This window comes from Schistocerca gregaria, chromosome 6 (assembly GCF_023897955.1).
Source record: "Schistocerca gregaria isolate iqSchGreg1 chromosome 6, iqSchGreg1.2, whole genome shotgun sequence".
Classification (NCBI taxonomy): Eukaryota; Metazoa; Arthropoda; class Insecta; order Orthoptera; family Acrididae; genus Schistocerca; species Schistocerca gregaria.
In genome coordinates, this window is record NC_064925.1 from 3,840,268 (window position 1) to 3,855,048 (window position 14,781).

The window sequence follows — 14,781 nt, forward strand, 5'->3', positions numbered from 1 at the left end:
ACGTGTTTCAGCAATTTTGGAAATTCAACCACTGTGGAGGTAAAATACTGAGTGAAAGTTTTTTTGAAAACAGGTACTAAAAAACTGGTAAAGGATTTTAAAGGCTACATCTATGACAGTTGGTACTTGACTTCTCGGTTAGAAATTAAAAAAAAAAATACGTGTTTCAGTGTTTCTAAAAATTTAACCCCAGAGGGAGTCAAGTGCATAGGGGTTGAAAACTTAAGAAAATATTTCATTACATTAAAAAAATTAAAGCTAAATTTATGAAAACTATTTCACTTCTCGGTTAGATATAAAGAAACATTTGTTAGAGGACGAAAGTTGCCATGTAAATATCTCCACAAGAACGCAAAAAGCATGATTAACAAACGATTTAGACTTCAATTACGAGAATCGCTTTTTGGTCAGAAATACAATCGGAAAAGAGCATGCTTATATGTTAATTGGCGTGGAAAACGTAGGTGTCGCAGTTTGTGAACAACATAAAAATTCTATTAAATAAAAACAAAAAATCTCTGCGGGCCATACAGTGTACGCGATCGAAGCAGCGGCCGCTAAGCTAATAATGAATGTGCTGGTAATAAATGTAGGAATAACCTATCGTATTCGTAAACTATGCTCTCAATGTGACGGTATTTCAGTTGTGCACAGGGGTTAAACTAACTGGTCAGCAACTTAAATTCACAAAACGGATCGAGCATTGCACTCCGTCTTGCACTATTACAGATTTCATTTGTTGACCAGCGAGAGTAGTTTCGATTTTCCCTTGGTCTATAGGTAGGGTTTACTGTGTTTCTCGATTCTAAGGCTGACGAACTTTAACACAGAGATTACGGCATTCACTGTGAAAGAAGTGACACGCGACAGATGAAAATCCTAGGCTGCTGGACCCTGGAGCTCTAGGTCTGGCGTTCCACATACAGCTGCTTTCGATGCAAATCACTTTCTATTTGTTCCAGTATTTGTACATCTTAATCACCATTCAGACACTCCTGAGTGTCTAAGAATGCGAGTAGACAACATTCAGCGAATATTGTGGCTGGGCGATCTAGAGGGCATGAACAGAGAAAATCTTATTTCACAAACGCATGCAGAAAAAGCTGTAAGGCTACGCCGCGGTAATTTTCCCGGTGCTTCTTCAGCTGTTCACGCTATGTATGAAGTCCCTAGTGTGCCCTGTTTTCTGCCTTCTTCGGCTGACGTGAAATGCAGTTTCTAGAATGTATTTACTGTCCAGTGTCGACTCGAGTCTGGGAGCTGTCTGCTGCAGTGGACGGAAAAAGAACATTATGCTTTAGCGAATCGTCTACAACGGTGCACGTTAGAGACTGAGAAAAAGCTCCCATTAGTGAATCACATCTGCTGTGTGCTTTCCAGACAAACCGCCTGGACCTACAGGGCTGCCGTTGCGACTTCTCAGTATCCAGCGGCTTCATCCGCCAAGACCCGTGCGGAGCTTTCCAGTTCATCCGCCAGATCGTACAGTGAAAAGTAGTGGCCCTTTAACACCCATTGGGGTATATCCGACATTACTTTTACGTCTTACGATTTCTCTTCGTTGAGAATGATGTGTTGTGTTCTTTTAGTTGGGCACCTTCCACAGCTCTGATATTTCGTACGCCTGTATTTTGTCCGTCAGGCGAGAGTGCGGACCTGTACCGAACGCCTTCCAGAAGTCAATGCAAGCACACGCCACTTACGTGAGCACGGGCATCTACTGTCTTCCGGGTCTCGTGGACGAACAGAGCGGGCTGGATTTCACACGATCGTTGTTTTCGGAATCCATGTTGATTCCTACAAGAGAACTTCGATCTCCAGAAATTTTATGGTACGCGAACAGCAACGTGTTCCAATCTTTTGACGCCAGCGATATGGGCCTATGATTTTGCGCGTATGCTGGACGACACTTCTAGAAAACTGGAACGACCCGTGTATCCTTTCCAATCACTGGGAAGGCTCCAGTCCTCCAGTAGCCTACGATACACCGCTGCTAGAAGAGGGGTCCTAGTAAATCTGAACGGGTTGGTCGAAAACAGAAAAATAAAACGCTGCGACCGACAGGATATTACCTACAACAACGTTCCTTACCTATACTGGTAAGAGTCACCGACAGCCATTGACGAAATTTCTGTTGATATTGTGTCAGAAACCAGATTATTTGTTGTTCTTGGAGATGTAACCCGTCTAAGACATCTATGCGAAAGGCTGTCTGTTTTGCGTCATATGCGTTTCGCTCCTTATCTTCAATATCCAGCGATCAAAAACTTACATTTAAAAAATCAAAATTATAGCTATTGTCAAACCAGGTAAGGATGTTGCACTTCCTGAAAGCTACAGAACAATCGCTCTCCCGAGTGTATGCTACAACGTATCGGAAAGAATTATCTACACGAGACTCCATCCTATCGTTGAAAATTGCATACCCATCGAATAACCGGGTTTACGCCAAGGAAAAATTGCCGCGACCACGTGCTATCCCTAACAGCTCGCATCGAAAAAGGCTTTACGTAGATCACGACGGCGGCAGCTTTCAATGACCTGATCTGTGCCTGCGACACGATCTGGAAGAGTGCCTGTTGGCAAAACTACAACCTAGTATTCTGCAAAGCTTTTCTCCGGCTTATGATTGAAGTATTAAGCGACAGAACTTTGCTAGTAATGTTAAACGGTAGGAACAGTTCCAAAGGCTGCTGAACGGCTTTTCTCCGGGCTCTGTTCTGGCCCCACTTTTGCTAAATAGCTACACGTCAATGACCCAACCACAGCGTTCCGAAGTTCATTTATGCAGATGATGTAGCCATAGCTGCACAAAGCGCAAACTCAGTTCAGACAGACTATACCACCATATAGTAGATAAAGGGACTTAAGCAAAATCCGAACGAAACAGAACTCTCAGCCTTCCATCTAAATCACAGACAGGCCCACGGTCAACTAGATTCCGAAGGTACGCTGTTAAGAGACAGTCTGTACCCTAAATATCGAGGAGAAACGCTCGACTGAACTTTTTTTTTTTTACAAACAACCCCTGGAAAAAGGTCTTATCTGACGAGGATAACTCCCTCAGATTTTGTGGTAAGAGGTCCCAGTGGACAACGCATCAAAAACTGAGAACAGAAAAAAAGGAAACATGAACTGTCAAATCTTAGGAAGTACAACATCATCGAGCAAAGTCAAACAGGCATGGCGTCATGGTGTTGGAATGTTAAGCGAGCGAGGCGTGTTCGAAACTCCCCGTCGCTACAATTTTTTCCCCACAAAATTATGAACTGTCCGTCCGGTTATTGACGTGGCTATTCGCTGTATCCAGATTTGTCTGTTTCATGGTGTAACTTTCTTCTGAAACAGCGACGTTTAAGGAGGGGGCCTATAACCGAAGCTGATTTTGCACAAGGAAAGTGGCTTTCGAATGGAAACGGGAAACGTTTGACAACAGAATACTCCACAGGAAAACACATCCGCTGTATCATGCACGGCATTAGTGACAGTACGTGTGTCACATGACAGGAATCTCTTACCGACGCACCTAACTTTCACGTCTGGTGAGAGTGAGATATGCCTCCTTGCCAATATAGGTGTTCGTATGAATGTGACTAATCACTTCCAAGGAAAGATAACAGTTTCTCACATAATGTGCGACGTATGTTTCTCTGTGTTCTGTCAAAACATACGTTTTTAAAATTTTTGAAGTTGCGTTCCGTTTAGGAAGTTTTGACTTCTGAATTCCTTTGTTGTAACATAGTTCACACCCGTTTGTTATTTTCATTTTTGTGAGACGTCTGTACTATCTCGGCTGCTCTCACTATTCATTACATTTACTTGCAATGATAGTATATTCTTACCACATGACTCATTTAACCAATGTGCAGTAAGACAGTTACCAAGACAACAGAAAGAGAATAGACATTTCAATGACAAAACGGACAGTTCATAATATTGTGAAAAATGTAAAAAAGTAGCTCGAGGGTGTTTTGAATATGGCTGCTCCTCTTTGCAGTCGAACAACGTGCCCACTTAACCGCACAACCTTCGGACTTTGACGTTGCTCTATGTTGTTCTCGTGGAGGTTAGACGCTCAATGTTTTTATTTTGTTTTTCTTTCACAATTCAGTACACCTCCTTCCTGTTTTCATGCTTGATCCGTGTTCAAGCTTTTGGCGGGCTGTCCACTAGGCGATCTTACCACTAAATCTGAGGGGGGGGGGGGGGGGATGGGGAGTTTCTCTTATGATGTAAAAACGTAACAAAAAGTAGCAAATGCGTCTTGGGGAGGTAATGCCAACAATTTGAGAACCAGCAACATTTCTCTGGTTTACGCTGCTGCAGACTACTGTGATATTGTTTCGATCAATGGTCTCGTTGACGTCCTGGTCACGGGAATGGCGAGGACAAATACCACTCACTGGCTACCCGCGCTCTGAGCAACAAAGCACCGCCACGGGCCAGATGTTTTACTGCTGAAATGCCTCAGCTTCATGTTCTAATAAGCCAGCACTGGCCATTCACGCCAATTCTGTCCAGCTTGCCAACGAACCTATGGAATCAAGACTGAAATCGAGAGCCCCCGCCGCCAATGAGAACAGCAGCCAAACTTTAGAGCTTCACTATAGACAAGTACTGGCGATCACGGTGGAGCCAGGAAATCAGGAACTGTACCCTCATAGAAGAACTGACACTGGAAGTCGCCAGAGCAGAATGGTATGGCGCAACCTCAACAGAATCCGTAAATGGACTAAGAATTTGAAGTAAATCATTGTTTCGGTGGAGAATGGTCGAAAATCCTTCACATGGAAACCTTCCACATAGATTTCGAGTGCCCAGATACTCGTGCTGAAGTGTCACTGCAGGAAATCGACGATCTCAGCACTGTATTGGCTGGAAAGCCGTAACATGTGTGGGATATTTGTATTCTTTTTTATTTCACTTTTCTCCATATTGTACCTTGCATTTGTGAGTGTTTCATGCGAAATAATAACAGCGAATAGTACAAGGATACAATATTTGTGTAAAACTGATTACTACACTAAAAGTGTGGCGTGTGTCGCCCGCAGCCAGTGAACGCAGGGCGGCTTGTAGCGCTGTGAGTCGGTGCACGTGATTGATTCGAGCCCCGCCGGGATCGAGACGGCAGGCGCTGGTGGAAGGCCAAGAAGGGGAAGCGTTCTCCGAGCTATCTACAGGACCTCAGTAACTGTCAGCTTGGGGCACGGCCGTTGTGTGGACACGAACCACCTAATGGGGGCAGTTACTGTCTTCTCCAGGGCGACTCCAGTGGAGGTGCAGACAGGGGCTTACAGATTACAAGAGGAGCAGTAACTGGGCACTTTACTCAGCTAATGCAGTATTTTGGCCGCTCCAGTGATGCAGCATAGCGTGCAGTGGAGAGTACAGGCTCTGCATGGAGGGTATCTGGTGATCAGTAATGTTGCACACGGAGGGTCCGTGGACGCAGTGCACCGTGTTACTGTGGTAGCGAGGTGACAAGCTGGGTGTGATGATATTTTCTCTACAAATGAGAGGCACACTAACTTTGTTATTTATATTGCGTGAGCGTGATGTATGTCCCATTGTTCAGAGGGTTATATTATTATGCTGCCCACATCACTGATTTTCCTGGTGCCAATATGTCTAAAATTATCTTGTTTTACTCTGTAGGAGTGATGTGGTTTGAATGTCATGTCGAACATGAAATTGTATTGAGAAGTTGTCGTTGTGAGTCATCTAAATGGTTGGTAGCAGATCTGTTTTAGTGACTAGTTGGTGACGGGAGTGCTCAAAGATAAATTAGTAGTCGGGTTAGCTTCCATTAGGAAAGTGGGTGCACTCAGTGACTCGTATGTGATTTATAAATTATAGAGCGCAGCTATCAGTCGTCTTTTTTGTAGGTTTTATTACGCAAATCCAGATTTTGACTGGTGTCTAGCCATTATCAATGCACTATTTTCTAATCTCGATGCATGTCAGTTCCCTGTTCGGGCGTCAGTCACAGTTCTTTGAATACTACACAACAGGGAACTGACATGCATCGAGATTACAAAATAGTGCACTGATAATAGCTAGGCACTAGCCGTAATCTGGATTTGCGTAATAAAATCTAAAAAAAAGGACGACTGATTGCTGCGTTCTGTAATTTATAAAGGAATGAGTACTAATGTAAGTGTTGACTTCTACTTTATTCTCCCAAGGTCAATTGCAGAAATAAATGTTCATGGTAATTTTCCTGCCTGTGGCCAGGGGCTATATTTCGCCAACTATTATTGATTCGAATCGATCTACTCGGGTGAAGTCTAATTGAATTTGGTTTCATTGTGTTACAAGGTGTTTTACGTTATATTGTTGAGTCCTGCCTTCAAGAATTATGCTGGACTGTAAATTGAGTTGTGTTTCTTATCGTTTATTCATTGGTGAAAAGAACATCGTATGCTTAATAAATTTTTAAAAAACTGAGCCCGCGCCTGCATAATCTCCATCCCGAAACCCAGTCCATATAAATCCTACATTACATTAAGTTTTCATGTTCTCTTATTTTTAGTTGTAAAACAACTTTTTGGTCTTTAAGTTTCGTAAGGTAAAATTACTGTTTGGGTCTAGTTACTACTACTAATAATGTAGACCGCCTTCCTACTCTAATGATCAGCAGTGCAGCCTTCCGTGCGGATAGATGTGGGATGGATTACAGGTAGCAAGTCAAATTTTTCCTCGGGTAGGGAAGCCTGGAGCGGGGCCGACTGATCTTCGTGAGGCCAAACGAGGAGCGGCACCGTCAGGATTAGCCTGCTGGCAATAACGGCTGGAGGGACTGGCGACATGCCGCCGACACGAGTCACCACACCACCTCTTAGGCAGCGGTGAGAAGGCGCCTCGGGCCCGGTGCACACAGGACGCTCTTGGCGTGACGCGCGGCAGTGAGCGCCTGTCTGGGCGTTGCGGCGCACGGCGCCGTTCGCTCAGCAGAGTTTTCCCGTGACGGTTCCCAGTCTCGGCCTAAGGCCACGGTTTTCCCTGCGTACCGCTTATTACGAGGCTTTCCCCACACACCTGCACTGCGCCCGTTTGTACATCGGGGAAGCACGCCTGTCGTCACAGTAAGACTGCAGCTGCGCACGGCGACTCTATAACACAGCTTTACACAAATGGTTTCCATAAACGCGAATAATTACACAACTTACAACTCAGAAATTTTCGATTTTAACTAGGTTCAGGCCACCTCTGGTGTTCACACTTATGACGAGAACGATTTCTGTGTAGCACCAGTCTACATTTTTTCGATAACATTTTTCTACATAGTTCCCCCTGTCCGTGCACCGCAAGACAGAAATCTAAGTCGCTGCAGCGTACACAATCACCGCACTCTCGCGCAACTACAGGCCTGTATCGCAGGCGCCAGTCTGTTGCAAAATTTGACGACACTGTTTAGGATCACGCGCGATGTCTCGGGAGGCCGAAAATCTTATCTGCGGCAATCGACACTGATTCCGGAAGCAACGACTGTGTGAAACGCAGCTCGCTCTGTTCGTCCACGAGACCCACCAGGCAGTCAGCATCAGCGACCAGGTGGATACTGTGTTCCTTGACTTACTGAAGGCATCCGACACAGTACCGCACTGCCGCCTAAGGACCGAAATACGAGCATACGGAATATCAGACCAATTATATCATTGGATTAGTTTTTAGCAAAAACAGAACACGTAAAAGGAGTGAACGTAATTTCGGGCGTACACGAGGGCCACCACATAAAACTAATCGCTGGGTAAGACAGATGCCAGACAGACTCATTGCAAAAATCGTATGAACTGTAGTACGATCAAGCCAGAGGTAGCTTACAAAACCCTCATTCGACTAACATTTGGCTACTTGTCGTCACTCTGACAGAGTAAATACAAGAAGATTATCAGAAGAGCCGGCCAGTATACTGCTTCCTTCTGCGTATATCTCGCGAAAACTCCATGAAGGTAAAATGAGAGTATTCGCGACTTTAAATGGAACTGTGGTGAGGAAGGTGGGGTGGTTGGGGGGGGGGGGGGGGGGGGGGAAGAGAGAAGTTACGGACTACAGACGTAGAGTAATTTGTGAAGTCCGTGGACCTCGTACCGAGTGCTGCGTGACTGTAACCGGGTGTACATCACTGCTATTTTTACGGGAAGCAACGCGTCCTTGGCGGATCAGAAAGGGCCCGTAATTAACAAGTCATGGCCGAGGGAAATCTCCGTCGACTGCAGCTGCGGCAGAGTTGAGACTACACACACACACACACACACACACACACACACACACACACACACACACACACACACACACACACTTAGCGAAATAATGGGTATTCTGAAATTCTGAAATTATTTCTATGTCGAAACCACGTCATAAACGAGTAAAAACTATAGCTTTCGAAGAATTTACCATCATCTCACCAGGAGCTGCCTAACTGCGTGTGTCTCGCACAGTAATGATATGGTTGCTAATTGTGGAAAGACGTCAACTGGGGAGGGGACTGAATCTGCATACTGTAGCGGGATATCCTCCTCTAGCATTACTTTTCCTCAACAATAGTTGTCGATACCAACATTATTTTTTGTATTTTGCACTGATCTATATTAGCTCAGCTGCTTTTCAGAAAACTTTGATGTACTTTTATACACAATATGTTAAATTTCAAGCTAAAATTTATGAAAAGGAATTACTTTATTTTCAATTTTACAATCTATAAGTACTAGCTCCGAATGTACAGTTAAAACTATTTTTCTAGAAACATTTGAAACTAAGAATTATCTGGCACACTTAAAATTTCATAATTATGCAATCTATTACTGTTTGCCATGTTTATTTATGTATTTATTTAAGAAATAATAATCGAAATTAATAGAAATTCATTTGTCAACAAAAATTGTAAGCACTGTAGAATATGGTTATTACCGCAGGGTTTGCATGCCTTTGATGTCATCGGACGCATTTTTGTATCTTGGGGGATCAGTGTAATTCCGACTTTGTTTATCTGAAAATTCAAAAGAAACTGAATTTTCACATTAACAAAGCCGAAATTACGTGCGCAAATTACTGAACTATCAGTTTAATAAGTCACGGCTGCAAAATACCAATACAAATTCTTTACAAACGAATGAAAAAATTTGTAGAAGCTGACCTCGGGGAAGATCAGTTTGGTTTCCGTAGAAACGTTAGGACACGTGAGGCAATACTGACCCTACGACTTATCTTAGAAAATAGATTAAGGAAAGGCAAATCAATGTTTCTAGCATTTGTAGTCTCAGAGAAAGCGTTCGACAAGGTTGACTGGAATAGTCTCTTTCAAATTCTGAAGGTGGCAGGGGTCAAATACAGTGAGCGAAAGGCTATTTATAATTTGTACAGAAACCAGATGGCAGTTATAAGAGTCGAGGGGCATGAAAGGGAGGCAGTGGTTGGGAAGGGAGTAAGACAGGGCTGTAACCTATCTCCGATGGTAAGAAGTCTATATAATGAGCAAGTAGTAACGGAAACAAAACAAAAGTTTGGAGTAGGTATTAAAATCCACGGAGAAGAAATAAAAACTTTGAGGTTCGCCGATGACATTGTAATTCTGTCAGAGACAGCGAAGGACCTGGAAGAGCAACTGAACGGAATGGGCAGTGTCTTGAAAGGAGGATATAAGATGTACATCAACAAAAGCAAAACGAGGATAAGGGAATGTAGTCGAATTAAATCAGGTAATGCTGAGGGAATTAAGTTAGGAAATGATAAAGTAGTAGATGAGATTTGCTGTTCAGCAAAATAACTGATGTTGGTCGAAGTAGAGACTATGTGAAATGTAGACTGGCTATGACAAAGAAAGCGTTTCTGAAGAAGAGAAGTTTGTTGCCAACAAGAAGAAGAGAAGTTTGTTAACAACAACTGTAGATTTAAGTGTCAGGAAGTCTCTTCTGAAAGTATTTGTATGGAGTGTAGATATGTATACAGGTGAAACATGGGCGATAAATAGTTTAGACAAGAAGAGAATAGAAAATTTCGAAATGTGGTGCTGCAGAAGAACGCTGAGGATTAGATGGGTGGATCACGTAACCAATGAAGAGGTACTGAACAGAATCGGGGAGAAGAGGAATTTGTGGCACAACTTGACTAGAAGAAGAGATCGGTTGATAGGACCTCCTTTGAGGAATCAAGGAATCACCAGTTTAGTATTGGAGGGCAACGTGGAGCTTAAAAATCGTGGAGGGAGACCAAGAGATGAATACACTAAGCAGATTCAGAAGGTTGGATGGTTTGGTGGTTTGTTTGAAAAGGGGGAAGCGACCAATCTGCGAAGTCGTCAGTCCCTTCTCCCCAGTAGAACAATTACCCAAGGTAAAGAAGAAAACAAAGAAGATATACGGCACGATAACAGGAGAAAGGAAGAACCAGAAGAACGACAGAAGGACAACAAACACTACAATGGGCGAAAGAGGGCAAGAAAACCAGAGAGACATTCAAGATACAGGGAGAGGAGATTAAAAACGAGAAAGCAGATTACCATGGCTGGCTGACCATGAAAATAAAAAAAAGGAGAAGCCAGCCACTCTGCAACACATTAAAACCTCCACCCTAAAAGCACTATGCTGGAAAACACAGGGGGACAAACGCCAAGTGCTAGAACTCCGATCAAATGATGAAACCCGCCCTCACGAATAAAACGTAAAATTAAAGCTGCAGTTGAGTCACTGTCGCCCAACACCGAAGGTAGGATGCTTGGAAAGTTAAAAGCCTGCCGCAAAGCAGCTAAGAGTGGGCAGTCCAGCAAGAGGTGGGTCCTCGCGACGTAGAACCAGGTATGGCCAATGCGGAGGTGACAAAGGACAACTTATCGCCTGCGACACATTCGCAGTCTCCTTAATGACACGCAGTTTGTTGTGCATACTGTTATGCCACTGTCTCTCAAAGCCGAAAAACCTTGCGGCGTAAGACAGAACGCAGGTCCGTTTCTGAGATGCCCATCTCCAGGAGCGGTTTCTGCGTAGCCTGTTTGGCCAGGCAGTTAGGAAGTTCGTTGCCTGGGATTCTGAATTGTCCTGGGGTCCAAACAAACACCACTGAACGACTGGACGGTTCCAGGACAAAGATGGACTCCTCGATGTTCGGTACTAAAGAATGGCGAGGGTAGCCCAGGGCGATAGCTTGTACGCTGCTCAGTCAGAATAGAGAAGAAACGACTCACTAGGACAGAAACGAATGAACGATTAGCCACAAGCACTGCAGTGAATACACTGAAGCCAGCGGGCAAGGATTGCTGTTCAATATGGCCTTTGCAGACATAGGCGAAGCCAACATTACCATCATCGAGGAGTCAGTGTAAATAACTTCAGATCCCCAGAACACGTCAAGAATCTCGAGGCAGTGACAGCGGAGGGTGGCGGGGTTAATGAAGTCCTTAGGGCCATGCAAAAGGTCCAGACGAAATTTCGGCCGAGGTGGACACCATAAAGGTGTACGTGAAAGGACCTCAAGTAGAGGTGGTAAAGGGAAGGACTCCAGTTCGGAGAGAAGGGATCGCACGCGAACCGCAATCGTGAACCCTGACCTGGGCCGCCGTAGCGGGAGATGAACCGTCGTGGGTGGGAAAAGGAGACGGTAATTCGGATGCTCAGGGCAGCTATGAATGTGTGCTGCGTAACCGGCGAGCAGTTGCGCACGTCTGAATTGCACTGGAGGGACTCCAACCTCCACCAGTACGCTGATCACCGGACTCGTCCTAAAAGCTCCTGACGCTCGTCGAACCCCGCAGTGGTGCACAGGGTCGAGTTATTGCAATGCTGAGGGCGCTGCCAAACCATAAACCACACTTCCATAGTTAATATGGGATTGTACACGGGCTCTGTAGAGCCGCAGCAATATAGAGGTATCTGCACCCCAACTGGTGTTGCTCAAGCACTGGACGGCATTGAGGTGCTGCCAGCACTTCTGCTTAAGCTGACGAAGGTGAGGAAGCCAAGTCAATCGGGCGTCCAAAACCAGTCCTAAGAATCGATACGTCTCCGCTTCAAAGATAAAGGTCAGGTTCCGGATGAATAGTACGACACCGACAGAAGTGCATGACACACGACTTCTCACCTGGCAACTGGAAGCTGTAGGCTAGAGCCCATGACTGCACCCTGTGAGTGGCTCCCTGTAGGCGACGCTCAGCAACACCAGGACGAGGTGAAATACGAAATGCAGAAGTCATCGGCATACAAAGAAGAGGAGACCGACGGCCCTATAGTTGCTGCTAGACCGTTAATAGCCACTAGAAGTACATACACACTCAATACGGAGCCCTGTGGAACACCATTCTCCTGAATATGCGGGGGGGGGGGGGGGGGGGGGACGATGGGAGGCACCAGCTTGGACACGGAGCGACAGGAAGTTTTGGATAAAAATCGGGAACAGGCCCCGGAGACAGCACTCATACAATGGGGACAAGGATATGTCGCCAGGTAGTGCCGTATGCTTTACGTAAGCCAAAAAAAGACGGCAACCAGATGTTGGCGTCTGGGAAAGGCTGTTCGGATGGCAGACTCGAGGGACACAAGAGTATCAGTGGTAGAGCAACCCTGGCGGAAGCCCCCCTGACATGGAGCCAATAGGCCCCGTGACTCCAGGACCCAACCCAACCGCCGACACACCATACGTTCCAGCAGCTTACAGAGAACGTTGGTGAGCTGTTGGGCCAATAGTTACCCACATCAAGCAGATTTTTAAAGGGTTTTAACGCCAGAATGACGGCGCTGTCCCGCCATTGCGAAGGAAAGACGTCATCGCAGCAGATTCGGTTGAAGATGTCGAGGAGATATCGCTTGCAGTCAGGCGAGAGATGTTTAATCACCTGATTATGGATCCGATCCGGCCCACGAGCTGTGTCGGGGCAATGTGCAAGAGCGCTGAGGAGCTCCCACTCTGTAAATAGGGCGTTATAGGGTTCACTGTGGCGCATAGTGAACGAGAGGACTTTCTTTTCCATCAGCCGTTCGAGGGTGCGAAAGCTGAGGGTTAGTTCTTCGAGGCAGAGGCTTGAGCATACTGCTCAGAAAATTGCTCGGCAATCGCATTTGCGTCGGTAGAGAGCACGCCATTGATGTTAACGCCAGGGACACCTGTTGGGGTCTGGTACCCAGAAAGACGACTGATTTTCGTGTGACATATGGCACACAATGGTCTACAGTAACTCCCTCAAAGCTCCTGTTTCCGTCTTTTTATAAGCATGCGCACGCGGGCAAAGTCGTTTAAAGGCTATTAGGTGCTGTGGGGAAGGGTGCCGCTTATGCTGCTGTAGAGCTCGCCGAGGCTCTTTAATTGCCTCAGTGACTTCCGGCGACCATCAAGGGACTGCCTTTCGCCGGGGATAGCCTAGAGAACGAGGGCTCGCGTTTTACGTCGCAAAAGTTATCGTTGTAGTGACCTGCTCAGTCACAACATGGATGGCACCAGGTAGGGGAGATTCAGTGGTGACAGCAGATCTGGATAGGCGTCCGTGGGCATGACGTCGGGGGAGTGACAGGAAGATGGGGAAGTGGTCGCTACCACACAGGTCGTCATATGCTCTCCAGTGTATAGATGGGAGGAGTCCTGGGCTGCAAATTGATAAATCAGTGGCCGAGTAGCTACCATGAGCCACACTGAAATGTGTGGTGCCCCCAGTATTTAAGAGGCACAGGTCAAACTGAGACAGTAAAGTTTCGACATCTCTGGCAATAAGCGTGGTGATACCCCATAAGGAGTTATGGGCGTTAAAATCTCCCAAAAGTAGGTAAGGTTTAGGGAGGTGATCACTCAGTGCAGCCAATACATTCAGGGATACCGCACCATCTGGAGGGAGATATACGTTGCAGACAGTTATTTCCTGCATCGGCCGTATCCTGGCAGCCACACCTTCAAGAGTAGTTTGAATTTGCACAGGTTCACTGCATACCGAGTTCAGGACATAAACGCAAACTCCACATGACATTCCATTATATTCGCTATGGTTCTTGTAATATGAAAAATGTTCAAATGTGTGTGAAATCTTGTGGGACTTCACTGCTAAGGTCATGAGTCCCTAAGCTTACACACTACTTAACCTAAAGTATCCTAAAGACACCCACACCCACACCCCCACACACCCACACCCACACCCACGCACACGCCCGAGGGAGGACTCTAACCTCCACCGGGACCAGCCGCAGCGACCCCCCCCCCCTACCCCCCCCCCCCCCCCCCCCACACACACACACACCCGAGGGAGGACTCGAACCTCCGCCGGGACCAGCCGCAGCGCCTTAGACTGCAGCGCCCTAGACTGCTGGGCTAATCGCGCGCGGCTCTTGTAATATCGCCTGTAGCCACGAAGGACAGGGGTCCGCATTGCTGGGAACCAGGTTTCCTGGAGGACAACGCTGAAAGCAGGCTTAAATCTCAACAGCTGCCGTAGCTCAGCCAGGTGGTAGAAAAAACCGCCGCAATTCCACTGGAGGTTGACGTGATCGTGAGATTGGGAAGGCATGAAAAAATGAGGTAGTCTACGCCTCAGGATCACCTGCTGCCACTGACTTATTTCCTGAACACACTATATCCATTGTGTGTGAGGATCTGGCGAGCTCTAGGTTCTCAGCAGAGTCCAGAATCTTCTCCTCATCCGCAGACACAGAGCTTGTAGGCAGTGGTGGTGTGGGTGCCGCCAAACTTTCCTTGGTCTTAGGGGGGTCTTCTTTCTGGATTTCTCTCGATGATCCTTGGGTTTCTCTGAGAATGAGCATGATGCCAGCTGCTTTTGGGCACTTCAGCCACTGGCTGGTGTCTTCTTCCCCA

General features: G+C 46.2%; 1 protein-coding gene across 1 annotated transcript in view; it reads right to left on the reverse strand.

Annotated features, from left to right (window-relative positions):
• Window positions 1-14,781, reverse strand: part of LOC126277972 (treacle protein-like) — a 1,047,714-nt gene that overhangs the window by 479,869 nt on the left and 553,064 nt on the right. The gene's annotated exons all lie outside the window — the stretch shown is intronic.